Raw genomic sequence first — 18,158 nt, 5'->3', positions numbered from 1 at the left:
GGCGAACCGGAGGACGTGAGCCAGGGCGTGCCTGCAACCTTCTGTTTGCGGCACCAGATCTGGCCGCCCCTGCATCCTCTGTCTCTGGATGAGCCATGCCACGGCGGGATCCGGCTTGCTTCGTCGTGGGGCGCCGTTTCTCGTGCCGTTGGGGAGTGGTTGGCGGGGACGTGAAGACCGGGAGAAATCCTAGGCCGGCCTTGCTGGTCTCGACGGCGGCGACGCCCGAGGGCGTCGCTCCCCTCCTTGGAGGCGCCGCTAGGGTATGTTCCTCTGTCCCCTCCCCCTCCTTGCCTCCCGGGAGAAATCCTCAACGTTTGTTGGGTGGCGGCGGCGCCCTTCCTGAAGGCGCCGTTTTGGGAGCTAGGTGAGCGTGGGGTTTCTCGGAGATATGTTTCGTGTGCAGCGGCGGCGGTAGCTGACCTCCCACGACGACTTCCTAAGTGACTATTTCGGGAGCTCTCCGGTCTGATGCGGGGTGCCCTGCCTGGCCCATGGTTCCTCCTGGGCGAGAGGGGATCGGGTTCCCCTCCTACGGCGGCCCTTCTCAGCGCACCTTGAGAGCTCTCCTGTACCTGCACTTTGGTTCTCAATGTCTTCTTGCGAGTTCTAGCTATTGCTCGACTTTGTCCGTTCCGACAATTCTTCCTCTTTCGTGTCCAATCTGTGGGATTTGGCGGTGCCCTGCTCCTGGTGATCTGTTCGTGACTTGTTGGGCGAGCTTGGTTTCTTTACAGATGCAGTCATCCGGCGACTATCTCTCAGGTTCTAGGGTGAACTGCTCTCTTGTCAACGGTGCGGCGCCTTTCGAGCCAGGCGAGGAGGCAGGGGCCTTCTTTGACATTGGAGCTGGGCGGATGTGTTGGGTCGGGGCTGCTGGCGATTAGGCGATAGCGTGCCCTGCTTCGTCGTTGGACGTGTTGATCCAGTGCGGGCATTCTACTTCTTCCACGGTTTTGTTCGCGTTGAGGACCTCTTCATCGCCAAGCGGTGCTTCTCCCTGATGATCTTTTTTAGCTTGGTGTGTAGGAGGCTTGTGAGCTGCTTTCCAGCGTCTTTGTATCTTGCCGTTTTCTTTTCTTTCTTGTGTTGGTTCCGAGTTTGTAATCCTGGCCGGTTGATGGCTTTGTTAATTCAAAGCCGGGCTCTTCTTGAGCCTTCGTTCAAAAAAAACAGTGAATGGAATGGACTATCTTTGGTTGGAACAAACCATACGCAAAACTATGGATTCCTTTCCAACGAAATAATAAATGGCCTGTTGAGAGACTAACAAAATTTCATACCAAATTGATCAACAATTTAGCAAAATCTCAGTTTTCAAGTTTAAAGATTTAAAATTCGGCTGAAAATGCAAATATCTAGTAATCAATATTGTTGTTGCCGCCCTTAAACCCTAGTGATGTCTACTACGCAACCTTCTTCTTGTAGACTCTAGTTGGGCCTCCAAGCGCGGAGTTTTGTAGGACAACAACAAATTTCCCTCAAGTGGATGACCTAAGGTTTATCAATCCGTGGGAGGCGTAAGATGAAGATGGTCTCTCTCAAACAACCCTGCAACCAAACAACAAAGAGTCTCTTGTGTCCCCAACACACCCAATATAATGGTAAATTGTATAGATGCACTAGTTCGGCGAAGAGATGGTGATACAAGTGCAATATGGATGGTAGATATAGGTTTTTGTAATCTGAAAATATAAAAACAGCAAGATAACTAGTAACAAAAGTGAGCGGAAACGGTATTGCAATGCTTGGAAACAAGGCCCAGGGGTCATACTTTCACTAGTGCAAGTTCTCTCAATAATGATAACATAATTAGATCATATAACAATCCCTCAATGTGCAACAAAGAGTCACTCCAAAGTCACTAATAGCGGAGAACAAACGAAGAGATTATTGTAGGGTATGAAACCACCTCAAAGTTATTCTTTCTAATCGATCTACTGAGCTATTCCTATAAGTGTCATAAACAGCCCTAGAGTTCGTACTAAAATAACACCTTAAGATACACATCAACCAAAACCCTAATGTCACTTAGATACTCCAATGTCACCATAAGTATCCGTGGGTTTGATTATACGATATGCATGACTCAATTTCAGATTCATCTATTCAAACCAACACAAAGAACTTCAAAGAGTGCCCCAAAGTTTCTACCAGAGAGTCAAGACGAAAACTTGTGCCAACCCCTATGCATAAGTTCACAAGGTCATAGAACCCGCAAGTTGTTCACCAAAACACACATTAAGTGGATCACGTGAATATCCCATTGTCACCACAGATAAGCACATGCAAGACATACATCAAGTGTTCTCAAATCCTTAAAGACTCAATTTTTTTTGAGGAAGAGCGACAGTGGGAGAGGCTCCCACTGACTTTGTATTACTCACAAAGGAACAATTACATATGTATTACAAAAGGGTTTTGAGCCCCCCCGGCCATGCTAGCTATCCACGGTCTTAGTGGCCCAAGTTTACAATGTAACTAGAAAGGAAAGGATGAAGATCCTCCCGGCAGTTATGTGTTAGCAGCTCCGAGAGATGCTTAAATCTAGCTAGCCATGCTCCATGAGAGTGCTGAATCCCTCTAAAGTGTTGATTGTTTCTCTCCATCCAAAGACTCCAAGCAGCCAGGAGAAAGATATCCATGAAGAGGGGTTGTCTCCAACTACCCCTACCTCCATGCAGAAGAGCCAGTCTGTTATCAGCTGTCGGCCATGTCACTCCAACCACATCCCAGCAGCGTTGGCTAAAGGGGCAGTTGAAGAACAGATGTTCCACCGTTTCCTCTGGAGGGTTTTGACAGAACATGCATGCATAGTTGCCCCCCATGACAACAAAGTGTCTGCGTTTGAGCATATTCCTGGTATTCAGGCGATCAACTAGGAGTAGCCATCCAAACATCTTGAATTTGATCGGGCTTTTAGCTTTCCAGAGCCATCCAAACGCCTCGTCTGCCACCACCTGTTTGTAGCAGTGATTATAGAACTTCTTGGACGAAAAACGCCCGAGCAAGCATTCCCAGACATCGCTGTTATCGACGGCCAGTCGATTTTGCGGCAACCCCTCCTGGATCTCTTTGATTTCTTCTCTCGCCTGGGTCGAGAGAGGTAGACTAAAAATCGTGGATGGGTCAGTTGCAGCAAGAACCTTAGCAATGGAATCGTCCTCATTCAAACAAAATGAAAAGGCTCGTGGGTATATATCCATTAGCGGGGAGCCTTGAGTACTATCAAACCAAGCATCTTTCCAGAACAGAGCACTAGAGCCATTCCCCGGGGTGACTTTAGTGATCCCTCGGAATATCCCACTGAGTTACATCACATCTCTCCACCAGAAAGAACCAATCGCCTCAGATGCATGCGGTATCTTGTTTCTGTAGTAGGCATCCCAAACAAGCTCCACCCAGGGAACATCTTCATGATTATAGAATTTGAAAAGATGCTTTAGGAGGAGGGCTGCATTCTGTGTTTTAAGATCAATAAAACCAAGGCCTCCGCAGCGTTTTGGGCGGCAGACCAGCTCCCAGGCCGCAAGAGAGTTATTTTTGATCCCATCGTCAGAGTTTTTAGCCCAGAGGCAATGTCTACGCAGCTTATCCAGATGTTCAATCACCTTTGGGTGTATCTTGATCGTGCACATTGCGTATATTAGCATCGAAGTCACAACTGAATTGACCAAGGTTAGTTTAGCTCCAGATGACATCAGTGACAGAGCAGTGGATGTCTTCCGTTCAACTGCATGAACCAGTGGCATAAGATCAAGGACACTGGGCCTCGTTGTGCCCATTGGCAGGCCGAGGTATGTGAAGGGCATGGAACCAACAGAGCAACCAAAAACCCCAGCCAGTTCACAAGCACGTCGGTGATCAATGTTAATGGGTATGAGAGTTGATTTCTGAAAATTGATCTTCAGTCCAATGGAAGTGGCATAATCTTCTAGGATAGCTTTCATACGAGCAGCCTGCACGGGACATGCCTGCATAACTAAAATCGTGTCATCAGCGTATTGGACAACCGGGAAATCACCCGCCCTGTCACGAGGGAGAGGAAGATCAAGCAGCCCACGAACAAAAGCATCATTAACTGCTGCTTGGAGGAGATCAGCCGCAAGGACAAAGATCAATGGTGAGAGAGGGTCCCCCTGGCGCACTCAACATTTACAGTTGAATTTTCGACCAGGGACTCCATTAAGAAGTACCGAAGAAACCCCCGAACCAAAGATCGTGTTCATCCATCCAAGCCATTTGTCATCAAAACCCATGTGTTTCATAATTTCCATCATGGGGGCGTGCTCAATAGTGTCAAACGCCTTGGCAAAGTCTAGCTTAAGGAGGACGTTTTCCCTTGCTGAAGTATGGCATTGATGTATGTATTCAAACGACCACGCTAGGCAATCCTGGATAGTCCTCCCTTTGAGAAAACCATACTGATTTCTGTGAATGATCTTGAGGATGACTTTCTGTAGCCGATTTGCCAATATCTTAGTGATGATTTTCAGACAACAATTCAACAAAGTAATTGGTCTATAATCATTTGCAGTTTCTGGAGAGGAGTTCTTTGGGATCAATGTGATATACCCCTCACTAATACTGGTTATATCTAGCCCTCCGACATGAAATGCATGGCACAACTCATAGAAGTCTGACTTGATGATCGACCAACAGTTCTTAAGGAAGCAACCATTAAAACCATCAGGACCTGGAGCCCGATCACTAGGCATTTCCTTAATAACAGTGTCAATCTCTTCATTGGAAAAAGGTGCCGACAAGTGCTCCAGTCCCTCAATCCGACGGATGATTCTGGAAAGATCAAAGCGCATGTGAGTGGGTTTAGAGGAGCCCAACCGTTCCTTATAGGTTCTGAACAATACCCCTTCCTTGCCAGCATGGTCATGTATTTCCACATCGCCATCACGAAGCATGGCGATAGAATTATGTCTGTATCTCTCCGTGGCCAGTGATTGAAAGAGTTTGGTATTTTCATCCGCAAATCTGAAGAATCGGATCGTGCATCTTTTCCTCCAATATTCATTCTGAAACTGCAACAATGTCTGCAAGTGAGATTTCAAAATTTTCCGGAAGTTTGATTCCTGGATAAATAGAGGCCTTTTGTCCTCGAGATTATCCATCGTAACTAAAGCTTCATTACAGTTTTGAATGATGGTTTTCAGCTTTGAGATATCCCTGCTCCATCTCTTGAGATCATACCTCAGAGTTTTCAGCTTTTTACAAATACGGGCGACAGCGTTCGGTGCATGGCACGCCTTGGACCAGGAAGCGGCCACCACCTCCATAAATCCAGAATGGTTAATCCAAAAGTTCTCAAAACGGAAGAGTTTGGACTTGGGAATAGAGGACTCAATTGTAACCACACAGGGAATATGGTCTGATACCGGTTTTCCTAGTGGCAAGACCATTGTATTTGGAAACGAAGTGGTCCAGCAAGAGGACGAGAAGAACCAGTCAAGCTGATCAAGTAAGGGATCATCTTGCATATTACTCCAGGTATATGTTCGACCCTTCACAGGTAACTCCATCAGAGACTGCGCTCTAATGATTTCATTAAAAAGCAACATGTCCGCAGCGTCGCCCCCAGGTTTGTTTCTGTTATTCGTGGAACGAATAAAATTGAAATCCCCAAGGATCAACCAGTTCTCATCATCAGGTATGTGTAGGTCAAATAACCAATTAGTAAAATCCACCCGACGCTGACCAGAACATGGACCGTAGACATTGATCAATTTCCACGAGTCATTGGACTGTGTAGCAACAAAAGAAACACCCACAGCAAACGAATCAACGTACCAAGGGGTGCCCACAAACACGGAGCTATTCCAGATAATAATAAGACCACCCGAGGCACCCACAGATGGAGCAAACACAAATTTATCAAACCGCTTAGGGCAGAAAGTTTTAATAAACGCCAGATCAAAAGATTCACGCTTTGTTTCCTGGATACAAATCACAGAGCAACCACTAGTGTCAATAGTATTTCGGAGCGCCAGAGTTTTAGCATCAGAGTTGATGCCCCGGATGTTCCACGACAAAACATTCGAAGATTTATTCATGAACCAGCAGAAGTTCAGTCTCCGGCACCCGTGGACGAGCGCTGATCATCCAGCAGCTTCTCGGGGGAAAGAGCCTCCTGCGCCATCCCGCAGCATTTGCCCATCTGTTGAAGATCTTCAATCGTCATAGGAGGGGGCAATCATCATACCGAACCTGAAGAGCCGACTCTTGAACAGACAAGATCACTGGATGTAACGCTGCATCTCGGGGGGCAAGTCTTGAAATCTCCTTAAGACCAGGAGAACAAGCCGCCCTACCCCACGCAGAATCAAACGCTGAAGATCGGCATTCAGTGGCCTCCTGCAGCCAAGACGACGGGATGATGGCAGCCCCCATCTGAAAGATTGAACTGAACACCTCTGTCAGAACATCACGCTCTGGGACTATGCCCTCCAGCCAGGTAGATACAGCAACATTCAACTGATTCTGCAGAAACTTGAAAGGATTGAGAGGAAACATAACAGCCTCAGAAGTCTGAAAGGCTAGAGCTGGCGTATATATGCGTTTAAGCATCCCTCCCATCCAAAGCAACAGATCATGATCGACAGTCACAAAGAAGCTAGCTGAGTTTCCTCCAACTCTGACAAATGCAAGGCGTGCAGTAGGATTCCCGAGCACAAAACCATCCGCCAGTGCTTCCACCGCTTGAAACTCTAAGTCAGAAGACCAAACATCCGACAGATTATCCTGGATATTGATTTCAGGATCCACCCCATCCATAAGAGACGGTCCATCGTACTGGAAGAATGTTCTGAAGCTGAACCCTGTGTACGGTGGAGGAACCACAGGCCACAAAGGCCAACCATTATCCTGGAGTTGCACCTGGGCCGGTTCTGGGGCATGCCATGCTGCTTCATTCAGAGCCTCTTGTGCAGCCATCTCATCAATTCGTGCTTGCTGCATGAGGGTGTAGTAGGGAAGCTCATAAGGGTGGGGTGATGCATTCAGAAGCGGAGGAGCATCCTCATTGCCAACCAAATTAGGAATAGTATTCCTGCCATTCAGAACATACACTGGCACAGACCAGGATCGAGCAAGCCCTGGCAGCAAACCAACCCTGGTAACTAACAAACTATGTGGCACTTCAGCCACATCTTTGATATGGCATTTAACCAGAACTCGAGCTTTGTTGAAACCCGGACGTGGCCACACAAGGAGCTTTCCAAAGTTAGAAACGGCCTTGTGGATATAGTGCTCAGTCTGGTAATCCATAGGGAAAGCTAGGAACATAACCCAGACCTCATATTCAAAAGCAGGCATGCGCATATTGAGACCTTCATCGTGAGGTACCAGAGAAAAAGTAGATCCTCAGACAGAGCGTGAGGTCCCTCCCTAATTGCAGCATCCCGACTCTCCATATCCGCAAAAACCACACAGCCAATTCCTAATGGGTAAATAAAATCATCCACCAAATCATACTCTAGATCCCCAGTAATGATGCGACAGACCTCGGCCAACCAGAGCTCCTTTTGATGATCAGGGACAATTCGATAAGATAAATTCAAAGGGAAAACTCAATCCATTACAAGAAGGTAGAGGGGGAGAAACATCATAAGATCCAACTATAATAGCAAAGCTCGCGGTACATCAAGATCGTGCCAAATCAAGAACACGAGAGAGAGAGATCAAACACATAGCTACTGGTAGATACCCTCAGCCCCGAGGGTGAACTACTCCCTCCTCGTCATGGAGAGCGCCGGGATGATGAAGATGGCCACCGGTGATGATTTCCCCCTCTGGCAGGGTGCTGGAATAGGGTCCCGATAGGTTTTTTGTGGCTACAGAGGTTTGCGGCGGTGGAACTCCCGATCTAGGTTTCTTTTCGGGGGTTTCTGTATTTATAGGAATTTTTGGCGTCGGTTTCAAGTCAGGGGGTCCACGAGTCAACCACAAGGTCGGAGGGCGCGCCCTCCACCCTTGTGGAGGCCTCGTGGCTCTTCTGGCCCAACTCTTTTGCTTCGGGGGCTTCTTCTGGTCCATAAAAAATCACCGTAAATTTTCAACTCATTTGGACTCCATTTGATATCCCTTTTCTGCGAAACTCAAAAACAAGGAAAAAACAAAAACTGACACTGGGCTCTAGGTCAATAGGTTAGTCCCAAAAATCATATAAAATAGCATATAAATGCATATAAAACACCCAAAACAAATAATATAATGGCATGGAACAATAAAAAAAATTATAGATACGTTGGAGACGTATCAAGCATCCCCAAGCTTAATTCCTGCTCGTCTTCGAGTAGGTAAATGATAAAACTGAATTTTTGATGTGGAATGCTATCAAGTGCACAAGTTTGATCAATGATAATTTCAATCACTTTTTCTAGCATCATTATATATCGTAACAGTAGCTCATATCATAAAGCTTTTCATGATCAAGTAACAAGCTATTCACATGTCAAAGCATAGATCATAAACTTTCTTGAAAACTAACAAACTATGTTCTTGGTCATCAAACAATTGCAATTCATCTTATTTTCAGGAAGGGTCTATGTAAGAGCTTTGATTTAGCAAATCCCACATACTCAACTATCATATAGTATTCCATGATTGCTACCACTCAAAGCATATTTTTAGAACAAATAGCATCGATTGAACACAAAGAAAGATTGGGGCTTAATGTTTCGCCTCCCAACTTATTTATCATATAGATAATTGTCAACAATAATAATTCATGATCAAATATATTTGAATGGCCATATATGCTTAGATCTTTCTCCATCATGTGATGCTTGACAACTAAAGAGTAGGTTGGAATGAGAAGGAATACTATGACTCTTGCATAAAAGTAAAAGATAGGCCCTTCGCAGAGGGAAGCAGGGATTTGCAGAGGTGCCAGAGCTCGAAGTTTTTAAAACAGAGATGAAAATAATTTTGAGAGGTATGCTTTCATTGTGAACATAACAACCAAGAGTTCCCAATATCTTCCATACTAGATACATTATAGGCGGTTCCCAAACAGAAGGTAAAGATTTTACTCCCCCTCCACCAACAACCACACTCCACGGCTTGTCCGAAACAACGGGTGCCGTCCAACTATCAACAATCTTGGGGGAGTTTTGTTTAAATTATTTGCGATTTTGTTTTTGATCTTTTGATCATAGGTCTGGGCATTCCAGTTACCAGCCATTTTCTCGTGAATGATGAGCGGAGTCCACTCATCGTGAGAATAACCCACCTAGCATGGAAGATACTGACAGCCCCTAGTTGCTACATGAGCGATTCGGGCATACAAAACAGATTATTATTTGAAGGTTTAGAGTTTGGCACATGCAAATTTACTTGGAATGGCATGTAAATACCGCATATAGGTAGATATGGTGGACACTCATGGAAGAAACTTGGTTCAAGGATTTGGATGCACAAGTAATATTCCCGCTTAGTACAGAGATTTTGGCTAGCAAAAGATTCTAAATAGCAAGCACCACATGTTGGAGGATCCATAACAATATAACTTCTATACAAATATACCCAAACATAACTCATTATGCCGTCTTACTTGTCCAACTTCAACTAATTTGCTCAGGTTTGAAAATAATTAATGGGGCTCACAGTCATAGAAGATGTCCAAGATAGTATATTTATATGTGAAACCTCTCTACCTTCAATATTCTTTCTTGAATTGTTCAAGTGACCAAAACTATGTTTGCTAACTTTCAATAAATTTACCACCTCTACTTCTTATATGTGAAGTCATTACTCCCCATGGGACAAGCATATGAAACATATATAATTTCAGATTTATGATATTCAATTCATTCAACCATTTACTCATAGGATATAAGTGAAGCACGTGATTAATGAAAAACTACTCCAAAAAGATATAAGTGAAGGTCAATGAGTAGTCAAATAATTATTTAGCTATGTGAAGACTCCTCTCATTTAAGAATTTCAGATCTTGGGATATTACTCAAACAGCAAGCAAAATAAAATAAAATAACATTGCAAGGATAGCACATATCATGTGAAGAAGCAAAAACTTAGGCTCAAGCAAAACTGACCGATAGTTGTTGAAGAAGACATGTGGGATGCCAACCGGGGCATCCCCAAGCTTAGATGCTTGAGACTTCTTGAAATATTAATTAGGGATGCCTTGGGCATCCCCAAGCTTGAGCTTTTGTGTCTCCTTAATTCCTTTCATATCGCGGTTTCCCTAAATCTTAAAAACTTCATCCACACAAAACTCAACAAGAACCCGTGAGATACGTTAGTATAAATCAATGCAAAACCTTATCATTCTCTACTGTAGCAAATCACAAAAATTATTATTTGACATTGCATACTAAATGCCTTTGTATATTTAACACTCCCATCCTCAAATAGAATCATTAAACAAGCAAACATATGCAAACAATGCAAACATAACAGCAATCTGTCTAAACAGAACAACCTGTAAAGAATGCAAGAAAATTCATACTACTCTAACTCCAAAAATTCTGAAAAATTACCACACTGTAGATAATTTGTTGTTGCTCATTGTGTAAAAATTTCAAGATTTTATCACGTTCTGACATTTTTAAAGACAATGATCGAAAACTTTCTGTTTTCAAAACAGCAACATATAGACTTGCAAAATAAGCATGGTAAAGGCTATACTTGACCTTTTATTGAACTAAAAGGTGCAAACCATTACTCTAAATAGCAGCAAGCAAATCAAACTAAAATAAAATGATGCTCCAAGCAAAACTCATATCATGTGGTGAATAAAAATATAGCCTCAAGTAAATTTACCGATGAACGAAGACGAAAGAGGGGATGCCAACCGGGGCATCCCAAAGCTTAGGCTCTTGGTTGTCCTTGAATATTACCTTGGGGTGCCTTGGGCATCCCCGAGCTTAGGCTCTTGCCACTCTTTAGTCCATAAAAACTTTACCCAAAACTTGAAAACTTCACAACACAAAACTTAACGGAACTTCGTGAGATGGGTTAGTATGATAAAGACAAATCATTCACTTTGGTACTGTCAAGACAAGATTCAAAATTGTTCTCACACAATGCCTACTGTACCATATCATTTATACAATTTATATTGACCAATATAAGTCATAAAAGCTAGAAAACAAGCAAACTATGCATTGAAAACAGAATCTGTCAAAAACAGAACAATCTGTAATGATCTGAACAATAACCATACTTCTGTTACTCCAAAAATTCTGAAAAATTGGGACAATGTAGAAAACTTATATACCAATAATTTATAAAAAATTCATAATTTTATCACGCTACAATGAATTTAAACAATTCTGGGGCTGGAAGCAAATGTTTCTGTTTTTGCACAGAATCAAATCAACTATCATCCACACTATCCCAAAGGCTTTACTTGGCACTTTATTGGAACAAAAGCTATAAAACATGATTACTACAGTAGCATAATCATGTGAACACATAAAAATAGTAGGGGTAAATATTGGGTTGTGTCGTGGAATTGTCACGGCAGATGTCCTAGTGAAAGGACTTAATCATGGAGCCATCGCAACTAGGAAGATTAAAGGGGTTAAAACGGGACAAAGGACACGAGGGTTTATATTGGTTCGGCCCCTTACGGTGAAGGTAAAGGCCTAATCCAGTTTGAGGTGGTATTGCTTATGTTTCGATTACCAGGGAGCGAATCTGCTTGACCTAGCTTTCGATCTGATGTTACTTGTCCTGAACCGTCGTCGGGTCGTCCCTTTATATACAGAGGTCGACACCCAACGGCTCACAGAGTCCCGGCTGGCTCATAAACAGTGTCCGGCTCGGTCTCTAACTATCCCTGCCTTACAATACAAGTTATGTACATATGACGGTTTATCTCTACGGGCCTTGAGTCGCCTTTGGGCCTTGGCCCCTTAAATGAACCGCCATCTTCCAGAGCTGTCTTGGGCTTCATGAATCGCCATAGGTATAACCTGGCCCCTCCTGGGCGGGTCATACCTAATAGTTATGTCCCCAACATTAGGCCCCAGATTGATTTGAACTGGTTCATGTCAATCTTCAACACTTATAGAAAATCTTCTGCTCTTCATTGTGCAAGAATTTGTAACCCGCCATGATGTCATCTTCTGGATTTGTGATAACCCGCCATGACGTCATCTGCCATTACTTCACACTTTATCCAACGTATCTCAACAGATCCTTATCTTAATGACTGTCCTGAGAATCGAGGCATCCTGGTAGCTGGATAACCATATTTTCGGCCTCCTCATTTTTCGCGCCCACTTAAGAGTCTTTCCTTATAAATAGGCACGACCGGTCTTTCCTCATTCTCCCCCTTTCCAGCATCTTCTTCCTCTCGCAACCCTTCTGCCACTTGAGCTCCGCCGCCGCCGCAGAGCACCTCGTCTTCTTCAACCTCGGCCGCTGCATCAACCTGAATCGATCCAGAGAACGGCGGCGACCCTCCGCAATAGATCTGCAGCTGTAAGTTTCTGCCTTCCCATACCCCAGATCCGCATTAGGGTTTGCGAGTTTCTCTGTGTTCTTCGTAGTTCATCGTAGTTTATCTTCCAGGCTGTACCGCAAGCTTCTTTGAGCTGAAAACGGCGTTCCACCAATGAGGTAGTTGTTTTATTTCCACTTTTGATATCAGTAGATCCCCTTTCCTGAAGAAAAATCCTGTGAAAGCTCATGAACTCATCTATACTGGGTTTTAGGTCTAGATTTATTTTTCTTTTCCTGACCAGCCATTGATCCAAAATAATAGCTGCAGCCTATGAAACTTGTTTGTGTAACATTTAGGCAAAAACTGTATTTGTTAGATCCACCTAGCCATGGCGGCTCTTACCACCGGCTTAAAATTGCAATGCTCAATTGATAACCTTAACCACTCATGGCGGTTTAGATAACTTGACTGGTCATGGCACTCATGGCGGCTTAAATAACTTGACATAATTTAGCCATATACCATTAGGCCCCTTTATAAGCCGCCATCTTGAATATGTATTGTAATGTTTTTCCTCCGGCTTAAATTTGAACCGGCAATTTCACTCTTTGTTAGGCTTCCTTCTTCACGGTGCCACCCAAAACTAGCACTTCATGAAGGAAATATGCCCTAGAGGAAATAATAAAGTTATTATTTATTTCCTTATATCATGATAAATGTTTATTATTCATGCTAGAATTGTATTAACCGGAAACGTAATACTTGTGTGAATACATAGACAAACATAGTGTCACTAGTATGCCTCTACTTGACTAGCTCGTTAATCAAAGATGGTTATGTTTCCCAGCCATTGACATGGGTTGTCATTTGATTAACGGGATCACATCATTAGGAGAATGATGTGATTGACTTGACCCATTCCGTTAGCTTAGCACTCGATCGTTTAGTATGTTGCTATTGCTTTCTTCATGACTTATACATGTTCCTATGACTATGAGATTATGCAACTCCCATTTACCGGAGGAACACTTTGTGTGCTACCAAACATCACAACGTAACTGGGTGATTATAAAGGTGCTCTACAGGTGTCTCCGAAGGTACTTGTTGGGTTGGCGTATTTTGAGATTAGGATTTGTCACTCTGATTGTCGGAGAGGTATCTCTGGGCCCACTCGGTAATGCACAGCACTTAAGCCTTGCAAGCATTGCAACTAATGAGTTAGTTGCAGGATGATGTATTACGGAACGAGTAAAGAGACTTGTCGGTAACGAGATTGAACTAGGTTTGAGATACCGACGATCGAATCTCGGGCAAGTAACATACCGATGACAAAGGGAACAACGTATGTTGTTATGCGGTCTGACCGATAAAGATCTTCGTAGAATATGTGGGAGCCAATATGAGCATCCAGGTTCCGCTATTGGTTATTGACCGGAGACATGTCTCGGTCATGTCTGCATAGTTCTCGAACCCGTAGGGTCCGCACGCTTAACGTTTCGATGACAGTTATATTATGAGTTTATATGTTTTGATGTACCGAAGGTTGTTCAGAGTCCCGGATGTGATCACAGACATGGCGAGGAGTCTCGAAATGGTCGAGGCATGAAGATTGATATATTGGAAGCCTATATTTGGATATCGGAAGTGTTCCGGGTGAAATCGGGATTTTACCGGAGTACCGGAGGGGTTACCGGAACCCCCCCAGGGGTTAATGGGCCATAGTGGGCCTTAGTGGAGAAGAGGAGAGGCGGCCAGGGCAAGGGCCACACGCCCCTCCCCCCTAGTCCGAATAGGACAAGGAGAGGGGGCGGCGCCCCCTTTCCTTCTTCTCCTCCACCTCTTTCCCCCTCCACTCCTAATCCAACAAGGAAAAGGGAGGGAGTCCTACTCCCGGTGGGAGTAGGACTCCTCCTGGCGCGCCCCCTCCTGGCCGGCCGCACCTCCCCCTTGCTCCTTTATGTACGGGGGCAGGGGGGCAGCCTAGAGACACAACAATTGATCGTTTGATCTTTTAGCCGTGTGCGGTGCCCCCCTCCACCATAGTCCACCTCGATAATACTGTAGCGGTGCTTAGGCGAAGCCCTGCGTTGGTAGAACATCATCATCGTCACCACGCCGTCGTGCTGACGAAACTCTCCCTCAACACTCGGCTGGATTGGAGTTCGAGGGACGTCATCGGGCTAAACGTGTGCTGAACTCGGAGGTGCCGTGCGTTCGGTACTTGATCGGCCGGATCATGAAGACGTACGACTACATCAACCGCGTTGTGCTAACGCTTCCGCTTTTGTTCTACGAGGGTACGTGGACAACACTCTCCCCTCTCGTTGCTATGCATCACCATGATCTTGCGTGTGCGTAGGATTTTTTTTGAAATTACTACGTTCCCCAACAGTGGCATCCGAGCCTGGTTTTATGCGTAGATGTCATATGCACGAGCAGAACACAAGTGAGTTGTGGGCGATACAAGTCATACTGCTTACCAGCATGTCATACTTTGGTTCGGCGGTATTGTTGGATGAAGCGGCCCACCGACATTACGTGTACGCTTATGCGAGACTGGTTCTACCGACGTGCTTTGCACACAGGTGGCTGGCGGGTGTCAGTTTCTCGAACTTTAGTTGAACCGAGTGTGGCTACGCCCGGTCCTTGCGAAGGTTAAAACAGCACCAACTTGACCAACTATCGTTGTGGTTTTGATGCGTAGGTAAGAACGGTTCTTGCTAAGCCCAGTAGCAGCCTCGTAAAACTTGCAACAACAAACTAGAGAACGTCTAACTTGTTTTTGCAGGGCATGTTGTGATATGATATGGTCAAGACATGATGCTAAATTTTATTGTATGAGATGATCATGTTTTGTAACCGAGTTATCGACAACTGGCAGGAGCCATATGGTTGTCGCTTTATTGTATGCAATGCAATCGTCCTGTAATGCTTTACTTTATCACTAAGTGGTAGCGATAGTCGTAGAAGCATAAGACGGCGAGACGACAACGATGCTACGATGGACATCAAGGTGTCGCGCCGGTGACGATGGTGATCATGACGGTGCTTTGGAGATGGAGATCACAAGCACAAGATGATGATGGCCATATCATATCACTTATATTGATTGCATGTGATGTTTATCTTTTATGCATCTTATCTTGCTTTGATTGACGGTAGCATTATAAGATGATCTCTCACTAAATTTCAAGATAAATGTGTTCTCCCTGAGTGTGCACCGTTGCCAAAGTTCGTCGTGCCCAGACACCACGTGATGATCGGGTGTGATAAGCTCTACGTCCATCTACAACGGGTGCAAGCCAGTTTTGCACACACGCAATACTCAGGTTAAACTTGACGAGCCTAGCATATGCAGATATGGCCTCGGAACACTAAGACCGAAAGGTCGAGCGTGAATCATATAGTAGATATGATCAACATAGTGATGTTCACCATTGAAAGCTACTCCATTTCACGTGATGATCGGTTATGGTTTAGTTGATTTGGATCACGTGATCACTTAGAGGATTAGAGGGATGTCTATCTAAGTGGGAGTTCTTAAGTAATATGATTAATTGAACTTAAATTTATCATGAACTTAGTACCTGATAGTATCTTGCTTGTCTATGTTGATTGTAGATAGATGGCCCGTGCTGTTGTTCCGTTGAATTTTAATGCGTTCCTTGAGAAAGCAAAGTTGAAAGATGATGGTAGCAATTACACGGACTGGGTCCGTAACTTGAGGATTATCCTCATTGCTGCACAGAAGAATTACGTCCTGGAAGCACCGCTGGGTGCCAGGCCTGCTGCAGATGCAACTGATGACGTTAAGTACGTCTGGCAAAGCAAAGCTGATGACTACTCGATAGTTCAGTGTGCCATGCTTTATGGCTTAGAACCAGGACTTCAATGACATTTTGAATGTCATGGAGCATATGAGATGTTCCAGGAGTTGAAGTTAATATTTCAAGCAAATGCCTGGATTGAGAGATATGAAGTCTCCAATAAAGTTCTATAGCTGCAAGATGGAGGAGAATAGTTCTGTCAGAGAGCATATACTCAGAATGTCTGGGTATAACAATCACTTGATTCAACTGGGAGTTAATCTTCCGGATGATAGCGTCATTGACAGAATTCTTCAATCACTGCCACCAAGCTACAAGAGCTTCGTGATGAACTATAACATGCAAGGGATGGATAAGACGATTCCCGAGCTCTTCGCAATGCTAAAGGCTGCGGAGGTAGAAATCAAGAAGGAGCATCAAGTGTTGATGGTCAATAAGACCACCAGTTTCAAGAAAAAGGGGAAAGGGAAGAAGAAGGGGAACTTCAAGAAGAACAGCAAACAAGTTGCTGCTCAAGAGAAGAAACCCAAGTCTGGACCTAAGCCTGAGACTGAGTGCTTCTACTGCAAGCAGACTGGTCACTGGAAGCGGAACTGCCCCAAGTATTTGGCGGATAAGAAGGATGGCAAGGTGAACAAAGGTATATGTGATATACATGTTATTGATGTGTACCTTACCAGAGCTCGCAGTAGCACCTGGGTATTTGATACTGGTTCTGTTGCTAATATTTGCAACTCAAAATAGGGACTACGGATTAAGCGAACACTGGCTAAGGACGAGGTGACGATGCGCGTGGGAAACGGTTCCAAAGTCGATGTGATCACCGTCGGCACGCTACCTCTACATCTACCTTCGGGATTAGTATTAGACCTAAATAATTGTTATTTGGTGCCAGCGTTGAGCATGAACATTATATCTGGATCTTGTTTGATGCGAGACGGTTATTCATTTAAATCTGAGAATAATGGTTGTTCTATTTATATGAGTAATATCTTTTATGGTCATGCACCCTTGAAGAGTGGTCTATTTTTGATGAATCTCGATAGTAGTGATACACATATTCATAATGTTGAAGCCAAAAGATGCAGAGTTGATAATGATAGTGCAACTTATTTGTGGAACTGCCGTTTAGGTCATATCGGTGTAAAGCGCATGAAGAAACTCCATACTGATGGACTTTTGGAACCACTTGATTATGAATCACTTGGTACTTGCAAACCGTGCCTCATGGGCAAGATGACTAAAACGCCGTTCTCCGGAACTATGGAGAGAGCAACAGATTTGTTAGAAATCATACATACAGATGTATGTGGTCCGATGAATGTTGAGGCTCGCGGCGCGTATCGTTATTTTCTCACCTTCACAGATGATTTAAGCAGATATGGGTATATCTACTTAATGAAACATAAGTCTGAAACATTTGAAAAGTTCAAAGAATTTTAGAGTGAAGTTGAATCGTAACAAGAAAATAAAATTTCTACGATCTGATCATGGAGGAGAATATTTGAGTTACGAGTTTGGTCTACATTTGAAACAATGCGGAATAGTTTCGCAACTCACGCCACCCAGAACACCACAGCGTAATGGTGTGTCAGAACGTCGTAATCGTACTTTACTAGATATGGTGCGATCTATGATGTCTCTTACTGATTTACCGCTATCGTTTTGGGGTTATGCTTTAGAGACGGCTGCATTCACGTTAAATAGGGCACCATCAAAATCCGTTGAGACGACGCCTTATGAACTGTGGTTTGGCAAGAAACCAAAGTTGTCGTTTCTTAAAGTTTGGGGCTACGATGCTTATGTGAAAAAGCTTCGACCTGATAAGCTCGAATCCAAATCGTAGAAATGTGTCTTCATAGGATACCCAAAGGAGACTGTTGGGTACACCTTCTATCACAGAT

The sequence above is a fragment of the Aegilops tauschii genome, chromosome 4, assembly GCF_002575655.3.
Source record: "Aegilops tauschii subsp. strangulata cultivar AL8/78 chromosome 4, Aet v6.0, whole genome shotgun sequence".
Taxonomy (NCBI): Eukaryota; Viridiplantae; Streptophyta; class Magnoliopsida; order Poales; family Poaceae; genus Aegilops; species Aegilops tauschii.
Note: the sequence above shows the minus strand (reverse complement) of the source record.